Source organism: Rhinolophus sinicus, chromosome 3, assembly GCF_057876585.1.
Source record: "Rhinolophus sinicus isolate RSI-liver-muscle chromosome 3, RSI-T2T, whole genome shotgun sequence".
NCBI lineage: Eukaryota > Metazoa > Chordata > Mammalia > Chiroptera > Rhinolophidae > Rhinolophus > Rhinolophus sinicus.
In genome coordinates this window covers 92,825,730-92,848,896 of record NC_142503.1, presented here as the reverse complement: position 1 = coordinate 92,848,896, position 23,167 = coordinate 92,825,730, and the positions used below count along the sequence as shown (strand labels likewise).

Genomic DNA, 23,167 nt, shown 5'->3' with positions numbered 1-23,167 from the left:
GGAGCCGCAGCGCGCAACAGGGGCGGGGGAGGCGCGGCCCCGCGGGCGGACGGGCGCGGCGAGCCCCCGGGGGCTGGGGAATCCCTGAGTCAGTTGGGGGCTCCCCGGTAGGGGTGGGGAAACCAAAGGACCGATCCCGGGGTCTGATTCCGCGGCTCGGCGCGCGGCGAGTGTGATTTGAATAACAAAAGGTCGCCTCTCCCCGAGCTCCGGCGGCCGGAATCGCCCAGCCCGGAGCAAGGCCGCCGGGCCCGCCAAAGTGAGTGTGTGCGTGCGTGTGTGCGTGTTCGGTGGGATCAGTGGGACTCAGGAAGTGAGCGAGGGAGGCGACTGAAAAGGAGGGAGGGCTGGGGGGCGACGCGAGCCGACATTCCAGTGGGGGCAGGGGGTCTGCTCGGCCCCTCCCCACTTGGCTTCACTGGACAAAGGCGGAATTCAGAGCCGGTTGTTTGCCTCCCGCGGCTAATCCGGAGGGGACGCCCGGATGAGTCTGGGGTCTGCCAACAGATGGGCGAATGAAGGAAGTGGAACAGGTATCCCCGGAAGGCCCTGAGGTCCCCCGCGAGTGAGCCAGTGCCAGCCCCTCGTAAAGTGAGGGAAACTGGCTTCCAAATGATTATCAGCCCTGAACGCAGAGCTCCTTTCAAACCAGAATCCCTAGTGTTCCATCCCATCCCCAGTCTTCAATACCTCTTCTGCCCTTAGAGAAATGGGCGGCAGACACTCCTTTCTCTCTGCAGGGGACGCAGCTGGTAGTGCAAAAGGACTGGCAAACGCTCTTTCCGGGCAGTCACCAGAGAAAAGCTGGATTCCCAAGCCTCTGGTTTCAACACCACAGGCTGCTACAAATCCTCAGATGAGCCAGAAGGTTTTGGGCACAGCCCGTTTACCGCAGGCATGAGACAACTTATACCAACCCTGTTACAAAGCAGGTGAGAAAACTGTGGCCCAGAGAAAGGGAGTGATTTGCCCCAGGTCACACCCCTGGCAGGGAATGGCACGCAGGAGAAACTTCAATAAGGGCAGGGCAGCCCAAGGCAACAAGAGCTTCTCAGGCTGCCACAGAGCATCCAGCTTCTAAAATCCTTTCCCATGAACAGGTGACGGCACCCATCCACAACCCTGGCCCTCTGGCCCACACCAAGGGGCCAAGAAGGCAGCACTGGTAAGTCCCCCAGCTGACCCCAGGTCTGGTGGCTGACTAGGATGTCCCCTACCCCTTTACATTTGAGTTCTCAGTCGATGAAATAGGGACTGTTTCTCTGCCTGCCTCCTAGGGGCATGTGAGAACATCATATAAAAGATGTAAACGCAGACATACAAGGATGTACGGGGCTTTCGTTGTGGTTATTTTCCTGGCTCTGGAGCCTCGTCAAGGGTCTGTCAGCTGCAGGTCCTCTTCAGAACCTTCAGGTTCTCTGGGTCCAGGGCTCTCTGTCTAACCCCGAGTCTAGACTGCAGACTGACCCTCCTGCCCCATCGTAGGGCTGTCCCTGCAAGCCCAGCTCTTGCCCAGCTGTGCCCCAGCCAGGGAAATAGGGAGGACTGTCCTGGTCCGCTCTGGCGTGCTGGGCTCCCACAGTCCCATCTGCTGACTCGTGCACAAGAGTGAACCCAAACACCAGGTTGGAGGGGGTGGGGGCACGCAGGAGGGAAGTACGCCCCAGCTTCCTCATCCTCCAACACTGCCCAGGGACTGGTGAACCAGCAGGAGTCACCCCATGCAGAAATGAGGCTTAGGTTATCTGCTTGATTAAACGTACCACCATCTTTTTTCAAGAAAAAAAAAGGATAAATTTTATATGTTGAAAAAATTTTATATGTTGAAAAAGTGTTATGGACTCTTAGACCTGAGGTTCATCAGTAGGTCAATGTCTCCCAATAGATCTTAGCACCTTGGCTGACAAAGCCCATTTGCTCATTGCTAAAATGGAGAGTGACACCCACTTCACGTGCAGGTGGTAAGGGGCAAATGAAAGAACTTTCACACACCTTACCTGTAGTCAGCTGAATAATGGCCCCCAAAGATACCAGGTCCCCATGCCTGGAACCTGTGAACACCATCATGTATGACAAAGACTGTGCAGGAATGATTAAGGATTCTGAGATGGGAAGATGACCCTGCATTATCTGGGTATGTCCTAGATGTAATCACATGTCTCCTTTTAAAAGGGAGATTTGACACACACAGAAGAGGCAAGGCAGTGTACTACCACAGAGGCAGAGATTGGAGTGATATACCACAAGGTAGAACGTGCTGGCAGCCACCAAAAGCCAACAGGCAAGGAACAGATTCTAGAAGGAGTGTGGCCCTGTCAACACCTTGACGGGCCCAGTGATACTGATGATAGACTTCCGGCCTCCAGAACTATCAGAGTATACATTTCTGCTGTTTTAGCCACTAAGTTTATAGTAATTTGTTACATCAGCCACAGGAAGTGACTACAGTGCCCAAAGGTCATTGAGGGCTGGCATCATGGTTCCAGACAGGCCCCTTCCCTGCGGCTACCCTCTCTGTAGGCTTTCCTTGGAACTGCTCATGTGATGGCAAAAGGAGAGGCCTGCCAGGAACCGGCCTACTTTCCTGCTCCATTTGGGGGTGGGAGGGTGGGGATGGCAAATACATATAAGCATGTATACCAGGCTTGACAATTAAGTTCACGGACTTGTTGCAACGATGTCACTAACCTTTTTTGATATCAGAGGGATTATTCATTATGAATTTGTACCAGCTGGACAGTTAACCAAGTTGACTATTTGGAAGTGCTGAAAAGGCTGCGTGAAAAAGTTAGACGACCTGGACTTTTCACCAACAATTCATGGCTCTTGCATCACGACAATGCACCAGCTCACACGGCACTGTCGTGAGGGAATTTTTAGCCAGTAAACAAGTAACTGTATTGGAACACCCTCCCTCCTTACCCCATCTGGCCCCCAATGACTTCTTTCTTTACCCAAAGATAAAGGAAATATTGAAGACACTTTGATGATATTCAGGACATCAAGGGTAATACAATGACAGCTCTGATGGCCATTCCAGAAAAAGAGTTCCAAAATTGCTTTGAGGGGTGGACTAGGTGCTGGCGTCGACGCAGAGCTTCCCAAGGGGAGGACTTGGAAGGTGACCGTAGTGATATTCAGCAATGAGGTATTTAGCACTTTTTCTAGGGTGAGTTCGTGAACTTAGTTGTCCGACCTCGTGTGCATGGATGCACACGTGCACACACATACACACAGATAGGGGGCAAACAGCTTCCCTGCTTGGGCTAACCTGTCACCTGCTAGGCCCTCCCAGCACACAAACATCTCTGGGGCCTGCCTTTCCTACCACAGACAGGTTCAGATTTAGAGATGAGGTGATGAGAAGGGGCCTGAGGATTCCCCATTTCACAGTGGTTGTGCCACAAGGGATCCCGGGTCTCAGGAAACACATTTCTAGCTGAGCAGGTGGGGAGAGAAGCAGTTTGAAACATGTATGATCACCACGAGACCGTAGGCCAATGGCTAAGGCTGGGGGAGCCTCTTTTGAATAAATCAGACAGAGAAACTGGGACCAGAAATAAGAATGCTGGGGCCCTGCAGCTGCTCCTCTGTCCTTTCTTCACCAGCTCTAGGCCACCGTACCCAACAGCCTACCGGATGTTAGGGGTCTCAGGCTCACAGGCACCTCAGACTCAAGGACTCTAAAGATAAGTTTTCTTTTCCCTCTATTTTCACGATCTGTTCTCCCTCCTGTGTTTTCTATCTCAACTAATGGTTCCACCTCCACTTAGTTGCTCAAGCTAGAAACTTCAAAGTCAGCTTTAATTCCTCCATTGTCAACCCCCTCTTCCGCCCCATCTAATGAGGCCTCAGATCCATGCAATTCTTTCTGGCAAATAGCTTCCAATCTGTGTCTTCCTTCCCAATATCAACTGCTCCAGCTCTGGCTAAGACTCAATAATAGCCTCCTAGCCTCCCTGTCTCCAGTACTTTTCCTATCTGATTCACCTTACACACATCTAATTGTGACTCCCCACTGGCCCACCCCAGTGGGAGTCACAAACAAATGGGAAGAAACAAACAAACCTCTTTTATGATTCATTACCCCTCAATTTCCTTACTAACTTGATCTCATCTCCCTGCATTCCAGCCTACCTCCTCCCACCCATTCCCCTCTGCCCCATCAGTGAGGTCCTGGCCCACCAAACTTCTCATAAGTACACAGGATGCTCCTGGAATGCCCTTCCTAACTTCCTCAGCTTGGAAGATTATTTCTCACCCTGCAGGACCCATCTCAGATGTCACCTCTGTGAAGCCTTCCCCGACCCATCCAGACACTTGGGAGTCCCTCCTACAATGGAGAGCTCCTGGATGTGGATACAGCCTGCATGACCCTGGGAAGGAATGGTACGTGCCCTGGGCTCACCTGTGAGCTCCCTCAGGTAGAGGCTGGGACTCACTGGCCTTGCATCCAAGTGCCCTGCTCCTACCTTACCAGCCTCAGGGCTCTCTCTAGCCGGAATTCCATACCCACATCACAGCTCCACCCTTAACATCAACTAAAAAGTATGGAATGGACTCAGGAGGCCTATAAGGAAGGTGCCGTGGGCGTGATCTGGTAGCGGGTGACACCTACTGGAGAACTGTGATTCTGCAGCCTAGCCTTATAAATACCACGCAGACAGATCCCGGCTGCCAGGCTCAGGGCTGGGCTTTATCGAGTACTCCAGAGGTTTGAGATTCCATTACTTGCCAGAAACAAAGGTTAAACTAAACAATACTCCCAAAAAAGGGCCTTATGTAATGTATGTTACTATGCTGCCACTAACAATAAGCATATGCAGAGGACTTAAAAGTCCATTATCTCATTTGATCCTTTAAAAATTGGGTAAGGCAGATAGAATGGGTATTGTTATCACAACACCTGTTTTACAGGTGAGGTGCTGTAGAAGAGTGTGAAATTGAAACCTGGGGAAGGCATTGAAGTGGGGAGGGGAGGTCCAAAGGTTTAGCTTTGCCTATAGTGTTTTAATATTTTGTAAGGAGAATGAGATGAAATATTATTACTTGCATTGTAAAGATGAATATTAAAAGAGAAAGAAAGTGTAGGCTCAGATCTCAAGTTGAATTCTAGCTCCATTACTTTCTAGATAGGGGCAAGTGCCTTACCCTCTCTGGATTGCAGTTTTCTTAACCTGAAAAGTAGGGCTAATAAATATTATATCTCCCAGGGTTGATGTGAGAATTAAGCAAACCAATGTATCTAAAGCACAGGGCACAGTAGGAGGCTGGTCCCAGGCTTGGCTCCACACACTTGTCTCTCCATTTACCTGGTGGCGAGAGCCTGAAAAGTTCTGGATAAGTTTTTTTTTAAGCTTAAATCATAAGGAAAAAAAAGGATAAAAAAACCAAGGATAACAGTAGTCATTCTAATTAAAACGATGGTAAATAAGTAGGCTTATAGGGAGAAAAAAGTAATTAAAGCCATTGACCGCACCCAGCTGAATAGCAGAGAATATTAGCTGGTAGCCACTAGCTGAGTGACTGCTACCCTTCCCATGGGACGTCCTGCAAACAGAGCCTTGGCTGGCGAGAGTGAGGTCCCAGCATGGCCTGTAATCCTAGTGGCTCCATCACAGACTATTTCCACTGGGCTTTCCTGGGGCAGAGTGGCCTTTTCTATGAGTCACTTTGACTCCAGTGGGAAAAGCCTTCCGCTGCCTCTCTTTGTGGGGGCATGATTACACTTAAAAGTGGAGGGGAAAAAAGCCCTCAAGAAACACAAGAGTTCCTAGACCTAGAGTGTATCTCAGAAGACCTGAGGGGTACAGCATCATGTGGCAAGTGGGGAGGTGGGTGCTGTTGGGGGGAGAGGGGACATTTGTGTCATGCGGTGAATTATAACTGGTAACATGTATTGAGTTCTTACAGTGTGCCAGACACTGTAGCAGGAACTTTACAAGTTTTATTTCTGTTAATTCCCCACAACAACCCTGTACACTAAGTACTACTGTTATCCTTATTCTACAGATAAGGAACCAAGGCCCAGAGAGGTTAAGGGACTTTCCCAGGGCCGCGCAGCTAATAGGCAGGCAATGTGTTCCAGACGCCCCACTTGGAGCCCCTAGGCTGGTTCATGCTGAGCCACATTACAGTGTCCCTGGCACCTGGCATTGCTCTGCCCCTGGCATACCTACGTCCACCAGGGTTGGCAGGTAATTTAAACTATTATTAGCGAGAAATTTTATTTATGGGGTTGACTTTCTTCATTCTAAAGCCTTGTGAATTAATTGTGAGTACATGGAACTTGGCAGCCTTCTCTTCCCTGCCCTGGGTGATCTGCATAAATTCCCAGAGCCAGACACTGGGCACTCGGACTTCAATCCCGTTCCTTCTGCTAGCGCCCTGTGTGCTGCCGTATAGGCTTATCTGCTATGGATATGCAAGGCTGGGCCCTAAGAAATCATTCCTTAAGTAGTTTAAACATTTCCCCTGAACACAGTTTTCATCATTAACACCCTACACAAGCCTGTATTTTAGAGATACCTGCCATTGTTCCAGGTATCCCAAATTCTGAAACTGAGGTTAAAAAAAATACAGGCACACTTCGTTTTATGGCGTTTTGCTTTATTGCACTTCACAGATGCTGTGTTGTTTACAAATTGAAGGCAAGACCCTCCACCAGCAAAAAGATTACAACTCACTTTATTGAGATACTCGCTTTACCGTGGTGGTCTGGAACCGGAGTCACATCATCTCCGAGGTCTGCCTGCACTAATTATAAAACACCAGGGAGAAAGAAAATGATTGCATCTTAGGCAGGAAGCTGTCAGCAATGAACAAGATACTAGGATGTGACCAAGAAAATCCTATAGCCACAGGGGAATGAAGTGAAGTAAAAGACATGCAGAGAATGCAATTGGGAGACCCTCGAGTTAAAGTGCTAGAAAAGAGAGTGAGCTGCTACGTAGGGACTACACTTCCCACCTCCTCCAGTGATGCTGTACGTTATGAACAGGTTCAGCTTCCATCTCAACCTTTTCTCAGCCAAACTTTTCGGATGGAACCACTGGGAAGTCTTTCTCTTGACCTCTTGGAACATACCTCTAATTTTATACAGAATCCTAGTTATGTGTTTTCAATATGCAAAATTCATTTTATGGGAACGTCAGTATCCAGGTACTGGTGACATGGTAACAATAAACTGAAGCTGAACAGCTCTCTTGGGGAAGCCGCAGGTTGGCAGGGACCGTTGGTGGCACACAGGTTCCCCACTTGGATGTTTCTTCTGAGCCCTGGATCTCAGTTTCTGAGTTGCCACAGCTGCCCCCGAAGCCTTATCCTTTGTGGTCCTTACGTCATCTGATCAATCCTGGGCTCACTCCACAGCCAGGTGCCTCCAGGAACCCCTGCTCCCCTGTGGATGGGCCACCACCTCTCCTCACCTAGACCAGCCAGACATGTGTTGATATTCACTCGATGGCCCAAACAGGAGCATCGGTGGTAATCTCCGTAAATCTCCATTATGAGCAGGCGCAGGGCTGCCAAATCCCAACACAGGTTCTCACCTGGCCTCTGAGCACCTGCTCCATAAAGACTTAGTTCCTGATGTGTGGTCACAGTGACTGTGTTCAGCTTGCATTCCACCTAATCAACACCTGTGCAGTGCTTTCCCCACCACAGGGCTCACAGGAGCAAGGAGCTCACCTGCAACGTGCCAGGCGGCAGACTGGGCGCTCTGCCTGCGTTGTCCTATCTAAGCCTCCCAGTTCATGGTACTCGCTCTGTAGATGTGGACACTGAGTTGTAGAGGGGCTAGTGACTTCCTGAGGTCCCCAGGTAGTGACTGCTTGGCATGCAGGGTGGCATGCAGGGTCTCTGTCCCCGCTCCCCACACAAGAACGCAGGATATGGTGAGGCCAAAAAGGAACACCCACGGAACCATAGATAGGGGAGTCACACCACTATGGTCTCGCTGGCGGCTGGGTTGGAGACACAGGAAGTAGGAGCCACACGATCTGCAACCTGCCGTCCACTTCTCTGCCAACCAACCAACCTCACTTGCTAACTGCAATCCGCCCTGCGAACTGCAATCCGCTCTTGCTAGCTCAGCCACCATCTTCTTGCTAGCCCCCATTTTCTGCTAGCGTAACCACAGCAGTTATATTAGTGGCAATGGCTCACTGGTTACAGCTGACGGCCAACTAGCCACAGCTGATGGCCATCCAATCACAGTTGATGGCCATTTACTACCTGAGCCAGCACCTTTCCACGTGAGGGCGAGAGCCTGGAACTGCACTCCTGGCCCTGTCCCCACACTCCTGGCCCTGTCCCCACACTGCTACAGGCCGTCCACCTGCAGATGCCCTGTGTTCTCTCTGTATCCACGGCCCACTCTCCAGGGTAAACTTGGGCGTGGCAGGGGCTCAGATCACTGCCTTCTAGGAACAAGGCCACGGGAGTCTCTCCATCAGCTGGGACATGTGTGCCCCATGGCACTCTCTGGGCACCAGCTAGGGATGTCAGAGCTGTCCCTGGGGACCAGAGGAACTGCAAGATAGAGTAATGACGTGAGGTGTGAAGTGCCATTTAGAGCCGGGAAAGGTCAAGTGCTCTGCTATCATCAGGCCTCCTTCAGAACTAAGGGCACCTATGCAGGAGCCAGGAAGGTGTCGGGAAAGGTCCCCTCCTGTTAGGGAAGCAGCCAGAGGTCTCACTCTGGCACTGAGTGGACATGAGCCCGTGTGCCTTTGCCTCGGTTTTATCATCTGTGAACCTGGAAATCTAGAATTCTACGCCCGCTTACCAGTGGCTCCTGTTGGGAGTTCAGCTGCTGCAGCAGCTAAGCCACCCCAGAAATGTGCTTGTTCTTCCCTTCAGAGGAAATGGACCACATAAAGGGCAGGCAGCAGTTTCAAACTGAGAAAACCAGAAGTGTTCCCTGAGTTCCCGGGCACTTCAGGCGGATGAGACGGGCCAGGCAGTGCAGGGCTGCTGCCAGGCCCCTGCTGGCTCATCGCTCAACTGTCCCGGCCCCCGTTTAGGAGGCGCCACGGGCACATGGACATGCCACTATCCCCAGGGTTCCAGGAGAGCAGCTTGTGGTTGGAGGTGTGAATGGAGGCCAGGGCTGGGAAGACCAGGGCATGTGCAGGAAGACCGGGCAGCAGGGCTGACCACAAGGGGCAGTGTGACCAAGGGTGGTGAGTGGGACAGGCCAAGTGCGTTTGCGCCGGAAGCAGACACATCTCACTGAGCAGATTCATGGGGAGTTCCGGCTGGAACACTTAGCCTCTGCCATGCAGGCAACGGAAAGCCAGACAGGCCACCAGATGGGAAGCAAACACGGAGTCGAGAGGTGAAGTGGGGCTGTGCGCCTCCACTTTCGGAGCTCCGGCTGAGGCTGGCTAGAGCACCTGGCAAGGTTGAGAAGAGTCAAACAGTGGAGGGCGGGGCGAGTGGTGCCTCCTACGGTCCCTCCAGCCTGTAGATTCTCATGCCCACCGGTGTTTGAGGCCAGCCACTGGGCTGCGAGGCTCCGGACGAACTAGACTGGCAGCTGCAGGCGGTCGGGGTGAGCCAGGATGACAGCAGCTGGAATTGGGGCCAGGGCTTCAAGAAGGGAGCAAGGGAAGAGATGAGACCAGCTGCAGGGATGAAGGAGGGGCAGAGGTAGCTCTGACCCTGGGGACTAAGAGGAAGTGGAACTGTTAAGGGGAATGAAGACCCTGCTCTCCAGGGCGGGGGGAGGGATGTCGTCCCCACTACATGAAGTGTGCACTGTGTGTTGACCAGGTGCAGAGGGAGGCCCAGTGGACACACTGCAGCTTGGGAGTCACCTGTGAGTCAAGGGAGCCAGGACAGCCATTTGGGAGGCTCGTTTGGTCCCAAGGCAGAGAACCCAGCTCAGGCCAGGCCCTGGGGAAGGCAGTAGATCTATCAGCCATTTTGCTGGCCATGGGCTAAGGGGAACTCTTGTTTTTTAAGAACTTTTGGACCTTAAGTTCAACTTTCAAACTGATCCTTCAATATTAGTAAGGGACACTTTCAAATGAAGTCATAGGAAAGCACTTTTTGAATGCTTCTAGCCTTGGAGTGTGGCCTACATCATCATCATCACAGCAGCCCTCAACACTTACTTACTAAGCCCCTGTTATGTAGGATATGGGCTCAGGCATGGCAATGCCCACCTCCGAATTTGAGAAATCGGAAGTTAAGAAGCAAAGCAGAGGGTGGAGGAGAATGGAGATTGTTATTGCCAGTGCTGGCTCTGTACCCCAGCTGCACACCTGGGAAGCCTGGGCCCTGCCCCAGGGATGCTGAGGCAACTGGCCTGGGGACAGCCTGGGCATCAGCATTTTAAAGCTCCCCCAGAAGACGCATGCGTACAAGAAGACTGGGGACACCTGAGCTGCGAGGGCTCAGGAACCCAGACCCCAGTCCTGGCTGAAGCCCAGGGTATGGAAGACAGGCAGTGTGGCACTTCCCTTATCACTTCTCTGAGCTTCCACCGAGAATTTTCCAAAGGCTCAGTGTAAGCAGGGACCTCTGAACCCTTTGCTCTTGGTAGATTTCTTTTCTCTCTTTACACTGCCATCACCACCCCCCACATTAAACAGGTATCTGTGGAACCTTTCCACACATTTGATTTCATTGAAAAACGAGAGAACCAGGCATGGCTGAACTCCACGGAACACCCAGCATATCCCCAGAACCCATATGATCAACCAGGCTGAGGAAGAAAGGGCCAGATCTTAGGATGCCACTTTTAGCTAGAAGTTGCTGGGACGCAAAGATCTGCTGGATTTCTAAAGCCTCTCCAGGCAGGCTGTGGGTGGCCGGAGGGGGTGAGGGGGCCTGTTAGAGGCACCGAGACAGATGGGAGCCACTCAGCCAAGTCCCTGAGTCAGCAGACGGCCGGAAACCTCGGCTCAGAGGCCCAGGCTGCCAGGGCTCTCTGCCCCTGCCCGCCCGGCTCCTCCCTGGAGGCAGGAATTTTGGGCACCTTCAAATGGCCCAGCCTAGAAGCTGCCAGCCTCTCACTTGGAGAGGTTTTTCCACTGCTCCTCCCCTGGTGGACAAGTCCAGAAATCTGTCTCTGCCCAATTTCTAATAAGCAAAGACTTGTCCCAGGGGCGTGGACCAGGGCAGGAGGCATCAACTCAGAGATGTCTGTAGTGACCAAGTGCCGGCATTTCCGCTCTGGAGAGGGCGGCAGCCAGGCTAATTCCATGTTATTACAGCCTTACAGGAAGCCAGCCTGGCCCAGCTGTCAACCAGCAGCAATTTATGAGCCTTAGGGGCAGAGGGAGGGAGAAGAGGGAAGAGAAAGGAAAACACAGCCCCCCCTCCCCACCAAAAAAAATTGATCCTGAGCTATTTTTAGGTGCTTATTCATCCCACACATTTCTTTTTAAGAGCCAGGACATGGGCTCTGTACAAACACCGTTTAGTAGGAGACAGCTGCTCACACAGGCGGAATGGGGCAGGGGGGCACCTATGAGCACTGGGCCCACGTGAGAAGGAGTGAGAGGGTCTTCAAGGACTCTCTTCACAGTAAAAAATATCCCAAGGATCTGAAGGCAGAGTAAGGAGGCTGAATTAAGAGGCTTTTAAATCAGAGTCTCCAAGGTTCAAGTCCTACCTCCAGCTCTTGCTGTATGGCCTTGGGCAGATCATTGGGAGAGTCAGATGAGACCCTGGGCTGGAACCCTGACCACGTGTGCTTTTGGGCAAGTCATTCAAACTCTCTGTGCCTCCATTTCCTCATCTACAAAACATGTCTAGTTAATGTATGTAAAACCCTAGAAACTTGCCTGGTATACCTAGTGTTATGTAAGAGTTGGCAATCATTTCTAGTCTAGTACCATACACGTGTTAATTATTACTGTCAGTAATAATCATCATTTAAAACAGTACATTGGAGTAGGATAGAACAGGAGGCCACAGAAGGCCTGAGATGGAAAAGAAGTCAAGTTACAGAATTTTGTGTTTACAACCCAAGATCTGTCAAGGATGAGTGTAAAGAGGCTTTACCTGTTTTTAGGTGTGACTGCTGAGACAGTTTCCCCTCCGGTAAATGGGTTATATCCACTCAGGGTGTTAAAGGGGTTAATGCAAACGGAAGCCCACAGCACGGCTCACAGAGGTGCTCCCAGTGCTAGTTGATCCTGGAATCACCTATCCAGGTGTGATGGCCAATCTTGTCAGCGTGACTGGATCACAGTGTCCAGATATTTGACTACACATTATTTCTGGGTGTGTCTGTGAAGGTGTTTCTGGATGAGATTAGCATTTGAAGGGGTGGACTGAGCACAGAAGATGGCCCTCCCCACTGTGCTGAGGGCCTGAGTAGAACGAGGTGGAAGAAAGGAGAATTTGGTGCTTTTTCTGCCTGATGGCTTGAGCTGGAACATCAGTCTTCTTCTTGGCCTGGGATTTACACTGTTGTGGTTCTCAGGCCTTTGGACCTGGACTGAATGACACCACCGGCTTTACTGGGGTCTCTAGCTCGCAGATGGCATTGTGAGCCAGTTCGCTATAATCCCTCGGTCTGTGTGTGTGCGTGTGCATGAAAGCGCACGCATGTTGCCTTCTGTGTCTCTGGTTGCCCACTGAATCAGATGCAGACCACTCTAGAATCTGGCCTTTCCCTGACAGCCATCACCTGTCTTTGCATGGGCCACCCTCTACCCACTGCCTCCCTAACACCTGCCTGACTCCCCGGCTGCTGCTTCTGCCCTTGACACCCCTACATGTTAACCCAGCCTTTACTGACCTCTCCCTTCTAGCTCCATCCAGTAGACCTTTATAGAATGTCTACTGTATGTACAATACCGAGCTAAGTGCTGTGACTACTGAGACAAATAAAACCAGGGTTTCAGACTTCAGATAATTTCAAGACAATGTGGAGGTTATCTGTACAAGACAGTGCAGGTACCCAGGGAGCACCAGGGAGGGGCTGGGGGCGGCTGAGGAAGGGGCAGCAGGCCAAGGACATCTTCCTGCAGGAAGTGACAAAGGTGTTCCAATCAGGAGCGCGCACGCACGTGCAGGGAGGGGAGATTCAGCAGGGCTCCTGCAGGGGAGGCACCTGGAGAGGAGCCGGATTTCCGAATCTCACACTGCCTGCCACCGTCTTAGAGCTGGCCCCTGATCAAAGTGGTTGAAGCCCCCTCTTTCCATGTCTCTTCACCTCCGTCTGCTCCTGCCCCTCTGAAATCCTCCCAGGCTGAGCACCCAGCCGGCCTCAGCAGAGACCCTGGAGCCAGGGTCCACTTCTGTCATGGCATCCTGGGCTTAGGTGGTGAGACGCTAGGGACAGCAGTCGCCTCATCTTCAGATTCCCCATCTGCCACCTCAGGCATCATTCAAAAACAGGCATGTCCTCCTTAAAAACCCCAAGAGCTCCCCACCCACAGCTTTCAAGGGGGATCCCAAGGGCCTTCCTCTGGCTGCTGCCGCTCTGGCCGCATCCCAGCTCACTCCTGCCACAGGCCCCTTACACGAGTTGACCCCTCTCCCTACAAGGCTGCCCGTCCCTTTCTCTGTTTCTCTCTCCCTGGCAGAGAAACACACACAGGCTTATTACCTCTTCTGTGAAGTCTTCCTGGGCAGGCTGTCTTCCCACAGCACTTTTTGCATAGCTCTAGCTCTGGTGTGATTACTTGGGCCGGCTGACCTTTTGAGGGCAGGGACCTGGTCTCATTCCAAGCCCAGCCCACGGCAAGTAGCTCTCCCAAACTTCAGGGGAAGACCTTGAAGCATATGCACAGGAAAACTTCAGCCATTTCTAAGTGTACTGGCATCACTAGAGGTGACAATCCTTTTAACAAATGGCGTAGTATGTAGGCGAAGTTTATTACGTGTTCTGGAGAAAGGACTGGTAAATAAATCATACAGGTCAATTGCATTCACTGCCATGCTGGATTTGAATAATAAAGGTTTGGGAAAAAACAAACTGTGAACTCATGAAGCTGAGGAATCCCTGCCCCTCCTCCAGGCTGGGGGCACCTCTGCTCTGAGAACACCACTGGCTGTGAAACACTGCCCACAATTGTCAGACCCCACACACGTCAGGCCTCACACACACGCTAGTGGTGCAATCTGAGGCATCTTACTCTCTATGAGCCACCATTTCTCTATCCATAAAATGATTATAAAAAATTGCTCTTACAAGAGGTTATTATAAGGATCAAGTGCAAAATAACATGTAAAAGTACTTAGGAAATTATCAGTGCCCATAAAATGTTCTGAGCTTCAAAAGGGTCCCTTTATTGTTAAGGTGATTAATCATTAATAAAATATGTCCTTGGTGGGTCTAACAGGTTTTATTACATAGAGTCTCTTGCCAGTTCTTGCCCATCAGCCTGGCTGCTTCTCCCTTTGCCTGGCTCCTAGGATCTGGCTGAACTAGTGTCCTGGTAAGAACAAGGATTCTGGTTCTACCATTCATAGCTGTGTGACCGAGACTGAAGTTCTTACTCACCCTGAGCCTGTTTCCCAGAGATGATAAAGGGTTGTGGACAGGATTAAACGAGACGATTGACAGCCAGTGGATGGGATGTGTGCTTAGTGGCCACCTAGGAGGTCTCTGGGGAGTGAGGGGCAGGCTCAGTGACCAAACCAGATAAGCAGACCTCTGTCTCCCAGTGGGGCCAAAGTGGGTACCATTCCTAGTTAGAGCTGGTGTTGCCGAGAGCCTGGTGACAGTCCCCCCATGCACCCCTAACTCCTGCAAGAAGAGGCATGGAGGCCACGGCTCTCATTTCTTCTGGGGGTAGCAGTGGCTGGGTGGGTGAGTGCGGGTTATCTAGAATCTTTTCTCTCTCCTCTTCACACAGAAACCCCAAAAAGTTTCCCCTCATGTTGTTTCAGGCTGCTTGACCTGCTTGACTTGCAAAGTACCTGGACTATTCTTCGTTCTACATTTTAAAATCCATTTTCTCCTTAAAGTTGGAAGCCCCTCCTTAAAATACAAGCTCTCCACCAGTATTTCTCGCTATGCTTTTAAAAAGTCTAGCGTTGGTGCCAAAAGAATGGGAAGGAGTTTAGTCTATTGGGACTTGTTCTTGGACCGCTGAGCTGTTGAGGAGGCCAGGGCCTTTTTCTCTTTCTTGTTCACGGCTGAATCCCAGCCTCCAGGACAGTGCCTGGCACTCAATTAATTGTGATTGAATGTATGAATGAGTGCATGCAAGAAATCATTTAAATGATGTGCCAGGCCCTATTCTGAGTGCTGGGACACACATGGGACTCTGCAACCCCTATGTCGGTGGGTGCCTCTGGCTTTAGCAAGGGGCTTTCGCACCCACATCTCGTCTCAACACCCTGTGAAGCAGCAGGAGGGCTCACCTTTTACAGATGAGCGGAGACAGAGAAACAAAGGGCTCATCTACGAAACAGCACTCGGCTCCCTTATTGGACTCGTTCCCCAGTATTATGGCTGCAGGCTGTTTCCACGGCACACTGCTTCCTGCGGTCCTGCTGCACCATCAGGCACAATCGCAATCTTCCAGTGGTCTGGAATTCGTCTATCCATCCCCCCACCCAACCAGTCCAACCTTTACTCGATGCCACCGTGGCGCCAGGCAGGGGGAATGTACGCAGGTGAGTGCAGAACTGGGGAAGGACAGGTGTCAGGGGCGGCTCTTTGTACTAACGACGATGGAGGTCACACATCTCTGTGGAAAAGAGCTTGGCAGCTCCACAAAAAGACACAGAATTACCATATGACTCAACAATTCCACTCCTGGGTATATACCCATGAGAATTCAAAACAGACTCAAACAGATATTTGTACACCCATGTTCATTATTCATAAGCAAAAGGTGGAAACAACCCAAGTGTCTATGAACAGACGAATGGATAAGCAAATTGTAGTATATAGATAACAGACTGTTATTCAACTATAAAAAGAAATAAAGTTCTGATAGCATGATTCACTGTGGATGGGACTTGACAACATTATGCTAAGTGAAATAAGCCAGATGCAAAATGACAAATATTGTATAGTTCCACTTACACGAACTATCTATAATATGCAAATTCATAGACAGAATAGCTTACCAGGGGATGGGGTGACATGGGGACAGGGAGCGATTGCTTAACGGGTACAGAGTGTCTGATGGGCTGATGAAAAGTTCTGGAAACAGTGGTGATTATTGTACAACATTATGAATGTGATTAATGCCACTGAGTACAGTTAAAAATGGTTAAATTGGGAATTTTTATGTTACATATATTTTTCCAAAATTTTTTTGAAAAGCACTAACACACACAAAACATGACAGCAATAGTATAGGAGTAGATAGATATACGGATCAGTGGAAATAGAACAGCAAGTCTAAAAACAGCAAACTATTCAAGTGGTACCAACACAATGGGAAAAAGTTCTCATGGTGGGTAAGGGGAGCCAAATGTAGAAAAGCAAAACTAAAAACTTAGAATAAATACAGAACAATCTGTTTATAACTTTAGCAATGAGAAGAGCTTCTTATATAAGATACAAAATGATTACACCGTAAAGGAAAACGCTTTTCCTGTGGCAGGACGGTCTTTGAACTGGACCATCTATCAGGATCTAATAAAACTTCAAATACACATCTCCTCTAACCCCCAGGCATCTGTCCTAGAGAAATCCTCCCATAAGCCATGATCGAAGGCAGTCCCTGAAGCATTGTTCCTAAGGAAAAAGTGAAAAATCACTTAAATGTTCCCACAATAGCAGAAAGTTGAAAGAAACTAGGGCACTCTAATTCTAAGGAATACTACGCAGAGGTTAAAAAGAATGAGGTTGATCTAAAAATGCTGACAGAGAAAAATCTCAAGGAAAAAAGAGTGGCACCCTGGACCACTCCAAATGGGTTTGCCAGCTGGCTTACCAGCCTCTTCCGCATTTTCAAAGGATACTGCAGGTGGAATACACATCTGCCCAACTCCACCACAACTGCATTATGCGATGCCGTTTGAAGAGCTGCTAGACTTGAGAGGAGGGCTTGGAATGTCCTACCTCAGCAGAGAAACTCAGAGGGAGGGAGAATTAGAAGCGGGCAGCTGGGCAGTGGGGGGAGCCAAGGGAGGGAAGGAGGCCAAACAGCAGGAAAGGAAGCTAAGGCGGGACTGTGTGACGGTCAAAGGGGCTATAGCAAGTGCAGTACAATTCCAACCGCTGGCCAGTCATTTACGGGCAGAGACACATCAAGTGATACCAACGCGTCCTCAGAAGCCGCTTTAGGTAATTTAGGTCATTTGGTCTCCTCCTACTTCTGTCCAGTCCCAGGGTTGAAACTGTAGATCATTCATGGAGGGTCCTGTGTTATGTCAAACTAGGGCAGTCGTGCACATGGCTTCCCCGCAGATCTGGAAGTCTGCGTAAACGCCTGGCTTTTGGGGGCGGCCGGTTAGCTCGGTTGGTTAGTGCGGTGCTCTTCACAACAAGGTTGCCGGTTCGATCCCCACATGGGCCACTTTGAGCTGCACCCTCCACAACTAGATTGAAACAACTACTTGACTTGGAGCTGATGGGTCCTGGAAAAACACACTTAAAATAATTTTTTTTTAAAAAAGTGCTTGGCTTTGGTCTCACTGAGTGTCCCCCTGTCCCTATGTTGGTGTCCACCCCACTCCACTTCTTCCCATCTCCTTCCCACCTCAAGAAGGGAAGGAGACCTGCATCTCTGAGCATCCATTGTCATATTTCATCCTCACAATTACTGTAATTAGAAAGGTAAGCAATGTGCCCAAGGTCACCCAGGCATCAAAAGTGTAGGTTATGTGTCTGATGCCATTTGGGAAACAGCTTCCACAGAGGGACTCAGGCCTAAGTCTGACTGTGTGACATTGAGTGACTGGTGAGGGGGCAAGAGGGAGGTAGGGAAGTGGACTTCTATTCGGAAAAGGCTGGTGGTGACGGACAGAGAATCACCGGAATGGAAAATCCAGAGGAGGCAGAAGGGTGTTTAAGGATGGGGAAGATTTGCACATGCTCACAGGCAGAAGGGATGGAATGGGTAGGAAATGCAACAGACGAGAGATGACTGAGCGAGGTCTCTGAGGAGCAGATGGGCTCAAGGCCACAGTGGGTAGGTGAGCCACAGTCAGGGGAGGCGGGCAGGGGTGAAGAATATTCAATGATGTCATGGTGGATGAAATCTGAAAAGGAGGGGTGGACCACACTGGAGGGCTCCAGCTTTTCAATAAAGCAAAGTTATGTCCAGAGAGGAAGAAAGGAGAGGGAAGGATGAACCGAGAGAAAAATGGCGTCCTGGAAGCTAAGGTGGGCAAGGGGTTTTCAGGGAGTAAGTGGTGGGTGGTGAGGAAGGGGAGGCCATGGTATTGACTCTTCCTTCAAGAGCGTGAAAGGAAAGAACAGACGGAGGCACCTGAGGAAAAAGTAGGGTAGGACAGAGGGTTTCAAAGGTGGGGGGTGGACACGTGGACATATTTGTAGGATAAAAGGATGGATAGAGGGAATTACTGAAGACACAGAAAGAGAATGGGGGCAATGACAGAGCAACATCTCGGGGAGACCAGCACAGCAGGCCAAGATCCCACGGCATCCTGCAGCCTCACCACACTGGCAACCCACACTGAGGCTTCCTCAGTGAAAATCCCCACATGAACTGCCGCAAAGTCACGCGTGCCCACCTGGTATTGCATGCCTGTCAATTTTGTATGTAACTACAGGAAGTTACACGTGTCCTAATTACATTTTATAAATTGTCTTTATGACTACCTGCTCTGGTATAAGGACCAAGAAAACATAAACTCAGTCTGTGGTTTGTCAAGTTCTTTTTCGGTGCAGCTGTACACTAGGTATGTGCCAGGCCACGTGAAGAACAATATACGGTCCTTGCTCTCAAGATGCTGATAAGTGTAGTGGGGAGGCAAACATGATAATAAGTTATTTTAAGGCAGTTTCAATATCACAGTAGGTGCTCTGAAGGAAGGAAGTGGGACCTTTCCCATTACCCTAGAATTAACTGAAGGAACCCAAAGCTGGGGCCCAAGTGGTGGTGTGCGTTTCACTTCTTGAGTCAGACAGCTCCCAACTAGCTTCCTAAGAGGCAACCAGGCCACCAGACGGCTCAACGAAGCACTTAGGTTGTACAGGATGCTGAGACTGCCCAGAGGGGGGAATCACTTACCCAGCTACGCCTCTGGACGATGGGGCCTGAACTGAGTTGTGGAAGATGAGCAGTCTGGGCCCCAGTGAAGTAGGGCAGTAAGTATGTTCTTGGAAGAAGTGGGGTAGTTGTGGGACGTAAAGTCCAAGGTAAGGAATGCGGGCAGATGGGTCTAGAGCTGGGCGATCAAGGGTCATAGAGGAGAGAACCTTGAATGACAAGACTATCTTGACAGTCTGTCACTCACATAGGATGGGAAGCTTTTCCAAATAATAGGTGCTTCCTCCAACCAGGGGATTCCTTACACACCGCTCTTACCCCAAAACTATAGCAGATGAGACTGACCGATGGAGGAGGCAGGTGGTCAGTGAAGGGTGTCTGGCAGGTGACACGAGCAGGTCATGGAGGACAGCTCTGAGGGTGGCCAGCTTGAAAGCAGGGACCGGTGAGGTCCCAGCGTGAAATGACAAGGCCTGACACTGAGCAGCAAAAGAGAAAAGGAGAAGAGTCCAGCCATATCTGGACGGCAAAACCCAGCAGGACGTGATAATGGATGGGCTAAGAGTGCAACACTGGTAAGGCAGGTTGACTTCTAGTTTTCTGACTCAGGTCATTAATGGAGCAACGGTCCTACCAAGGCAAGGTGGGATGGGATGGGATCCAAGCATGAGGCTGTGTTGGCTTCAGACGGGAAGAGACAGCTTCCACTTTACCAGGTGGGAGGTGGAGAGGATGGGGTTGAGTGCAAATATATTGAGAGGTCCTACGGCAGGAAGCAGAGAGCATTTGCAGCTGGTGACTTTGGTTTTCTGTGTGAAGTAGAAGACATGCAGTCAAGGAGGCTGGAATTGGAGCTCTGAGGAGCAGGAAGGTCTGAAATAGTCACTGGTGAGAAAGGGGATCACAGAGCAGAGTTGGAGGTCCAGGTGCATGTGGAGGCCATTTTCTTTTGACTGTGTTTAAGGTATCTTTTCTTGTTACTAACGCTTTTAATTTTTACGTAGCCAAATCTATCAGCTTTTCCTTTATAGCTTCTAGGTTTCATGGCATGCTTTAAAAAGCCTTGCCTCCTATGGCAGTTTAAAACAAACAGAAGAAGACAGGGCCATATGCACTAATGTAAACAATACCCAAGATGTATATTCTTAAGTGAAATGGGACAGCAAGTCTATTGATATGGATCAATGATGCGCTTGCTGTGTCAGGAAGATTGTACAGAGACTATAAAGGGGCTGCTTCTGGGGCGGTGACTGGTTGGAGTGGACGTTGTGGAAGTCACAGGGCAAAGGGTCAGAGGATGTGAGCAGGACACACGAAAGACAAGGACCCTGCTGGCCGATGGGAGAGGGAGCAGGTGAGTTAGAGACACAGAGCAGTTCCTGATCCCAAGAACAGAAATCACCCGGGATTAGAGAAGAGTACACAGTACATAGGATAGACCATATTTTGTACTAAAGTTTCTAATGAACCTATTTTGTACTAAGGCACAAAAAGGGTAAGTAGCGTTCACAAGGGCACACAGCTAACAGGGCGTTGCCTTCTGGCTCCGGGGCCTAATTAACCTTCACTGTTATGCTAAGCCACTTCTTACATCATTGTAAGTGAAAAGGTAGGACACAAAACTGTTTATAGTATGAGCACAACTTTGTAAAAAAAAAAAAAAAGATAAATATAGGTGTGTATGTATGTATACATATATGTGTGTATGTGTGTGTATATGTATATATGCGGTCTGACAATTAAGTTCGCGAACTCATTCTAGAAAAAGTGCTACATACCTCATTGCTGAATATCACTACAATCACCTTCGAAGCACTCCCCTTGGGAAGCTATGCACTGACGCCAGTGCCTAGTCCACCCTTTAAAGCAATTTTGGAACTCTTTTTCTGGAATGGCCATCAGAGCTGTCGTCGTATTACCCTTGATGTCCTGAATGTCATCAAAATGTCTTCCTTTCAGTATTTCCTTTATCTTCAGGTAAAGAAAGAAGTCATTGGGGGCCAGATCAGGTGAGTAGGGAGGGTGTTCCAATACAGTTATTTGTTTACTGGCTATAAACTCCCTCACAGACAGTGCCATGTGAGCTGGTGCATTGTTGTGATGCAAGAGCCATGAATTGGTGAAAAATTCAGGTTGTCTTTTTCATGCAGCCTTTTCAGCACTTCCAAATATTAAAATTGGTTAACTGTTTGTCCAGTTGGTACAAATTCATAATAAATAATCCCTCTGATATTAAAAAAGGTTAGCAACAGTGTTAAAACAAGTTCGTGAACTTAATTGTCAGGCCTCATATGTATACACACACACATATTTATAGGCAGTATATTTTTAGACAGATACCAGAAAGATAATACAGTAAAATGTTAACAGTAGTTATCTGAGTGGGATTTTAAAAATGCTTTTCTAGATTTCCTACAATTAGCATTAATATTAACAGGAAAAAAATGGTATTTAAAATAATCACTGGAATGGGCAAGCATCAAAGTCATTTTACAAAAATAGACTTTCTGGAAAAAGATACCTTGGCAACACACCCTGAGAATTTGAATACACAAAAAAAGTATTCTGCTTGATTCATGGGATAATAGTGGAAAGAATGTGAGGTTTAGAAGACCTCGTTTCAGGCTGCTTAGAAACGTGTTAACTCCCTACGCTTCCGTGTCCTCATAGAAAATTAATGTGAAAATAATAAAACTTGCTTCACATGGTTGCAAGATAAAAAAACTTCTGTCAATCAATTAAACCATGTGAGTTTAATATTATTATTAGTTCTACCTTTTACTCTTTTATTAATGCATTGGCATCTACCCAATTCAAAAGTAAATTGTGATTGTAAAATACAATGCCAATTCTTGACTAGTTACTTTGATTTCATAAAACAAACATTAATTAAAATCAGGCTATGGCTTATTATTATTGAACCATAATAACAGGATGAATATCTCAAGTTTCCCATATTCCAACTCAAAAATCTCTGTTGGGTACAATTCAGGAGGACTGCCTCCCTCGCCAGCAGCCCCGCACGCCCAGCCCCATGGCCCCCTGGTACCCCTGGAAGCCAAGGCCATGTTCTCTTGCTTGCCCACAGCTATTTGAAGCTTTCAGGCATCCTCTGCTCCCAATGGTGCATAATCCTTTCTGTGCCAAACCAAAGACAGACTCAGCTTTCTAAAATGCCACCCCTGTGCCCACATCCCTTCTTCCCTCTTGCCTCAGTGTGGTAAGTGTCCCTCTTCCTGTTGAGGCCAGTCTCTCCAAAGAATTCCTGTCCTGGGCCTTCCCACCTTTATGTTGTTTTTAAGGAGGGTGCAGCTCACAGCAGCCCATGCGGGGATTGAAACGGCAACCTTGGTGTTATCAGCACCACGCTCCAATCAACTGAGCTGACCGGCCACCCCTCCTTTCCACCATCATCCCCTTGGGCCTTAGAGCACCACAAGTTCATCACTTGACTAAACCCCACCCAACTCCCAGTCTCCACTCCTCACCAGAATAATCTTTTTTTTTTTTTTTTTTTTTTTTTTTAAGTTGAGATATAATTCAGATACCATAGAATGCTCCGCTTTACATTCCCATCAGCAACGTATGAGAGTTCCAATTTCCTTGATGGGAATGTTAGGCCAAAGAAGATGATGGCGTTAAAACACCTGTTCTAAGAATTTTATATTTTATAGGTTTAGCTCTGACATTTAGGTCTTTATTCCCTTTGGGGTTAATTTTTATATACAGTGTGAGGCAGGGGTCCAACTTTATCTTTTGCGTATGGATATCTAGTTGTCCTAGCACCACTTGTTGAAAAGACAGTTCTTTCCCCATGAAATGGTCTGAACACTTGTCAAAAACAAACTGACCTTAGATATATGGATTTCTTTCTGCACCCTCCATCCTATTCCAGATCTATATTTCTAGTCCTATGCCTGTATCACACTATCTTAATTACTGTAGCTTTGTAGTAAGTTTTGAAATTGGGAAGTGTGAATCCTCCAACTTTGTTCTTCTTTGATTGTTTTGACAATTCGTGTCCCTTGAATTTCCACATGAATTTTAGTATAAGCTTG

The 23,167-nt window shown here is 49.0% G+C and overlaps 1 protein-coding gene and 1 long non-coding RNA gene across 7 annotated transcripts in view; one reads left to right on the top strand and one right to left on the bottom strand.

The window, feature by feature from the left end:
• Positions 1 to 23,167, bottom strand: part of HIP1 (huntingtin interacting protein 1) — a 143,005-nt gene that overhangs the window by 78,808 nt on the left and 41,030 nt on the right. The window lies entirely within an intron of this gene.
• Positions 27 to 7,591, top strand: LOC109459989 (uncharacterized). Of its 3 annotated transcripts, XR_012494918.2 has the most exons (6): positions 27 to 259; positions 741 to 932; positions 1,101 to 1,165; positions 3,609 to 4,389; positions 6,013 to 6,197; positions 6,626 to 7,591. It is a non-coding gene; the product is annotated as an uncharacterized LOC109459989 (long non-coding RNA). The 3 variants fall into 3 exon arrangements; XR_012494916.2 differs by lacking the exon at positions 6,013 to 6,197 and having other exon boundaries at positions 38 to 259; XR_016020741.1 differs by lacking the exons at positions 1,101 to 1,165; positions 6,013 to 6,197 and having other exon boundaries at positions 36 to 259.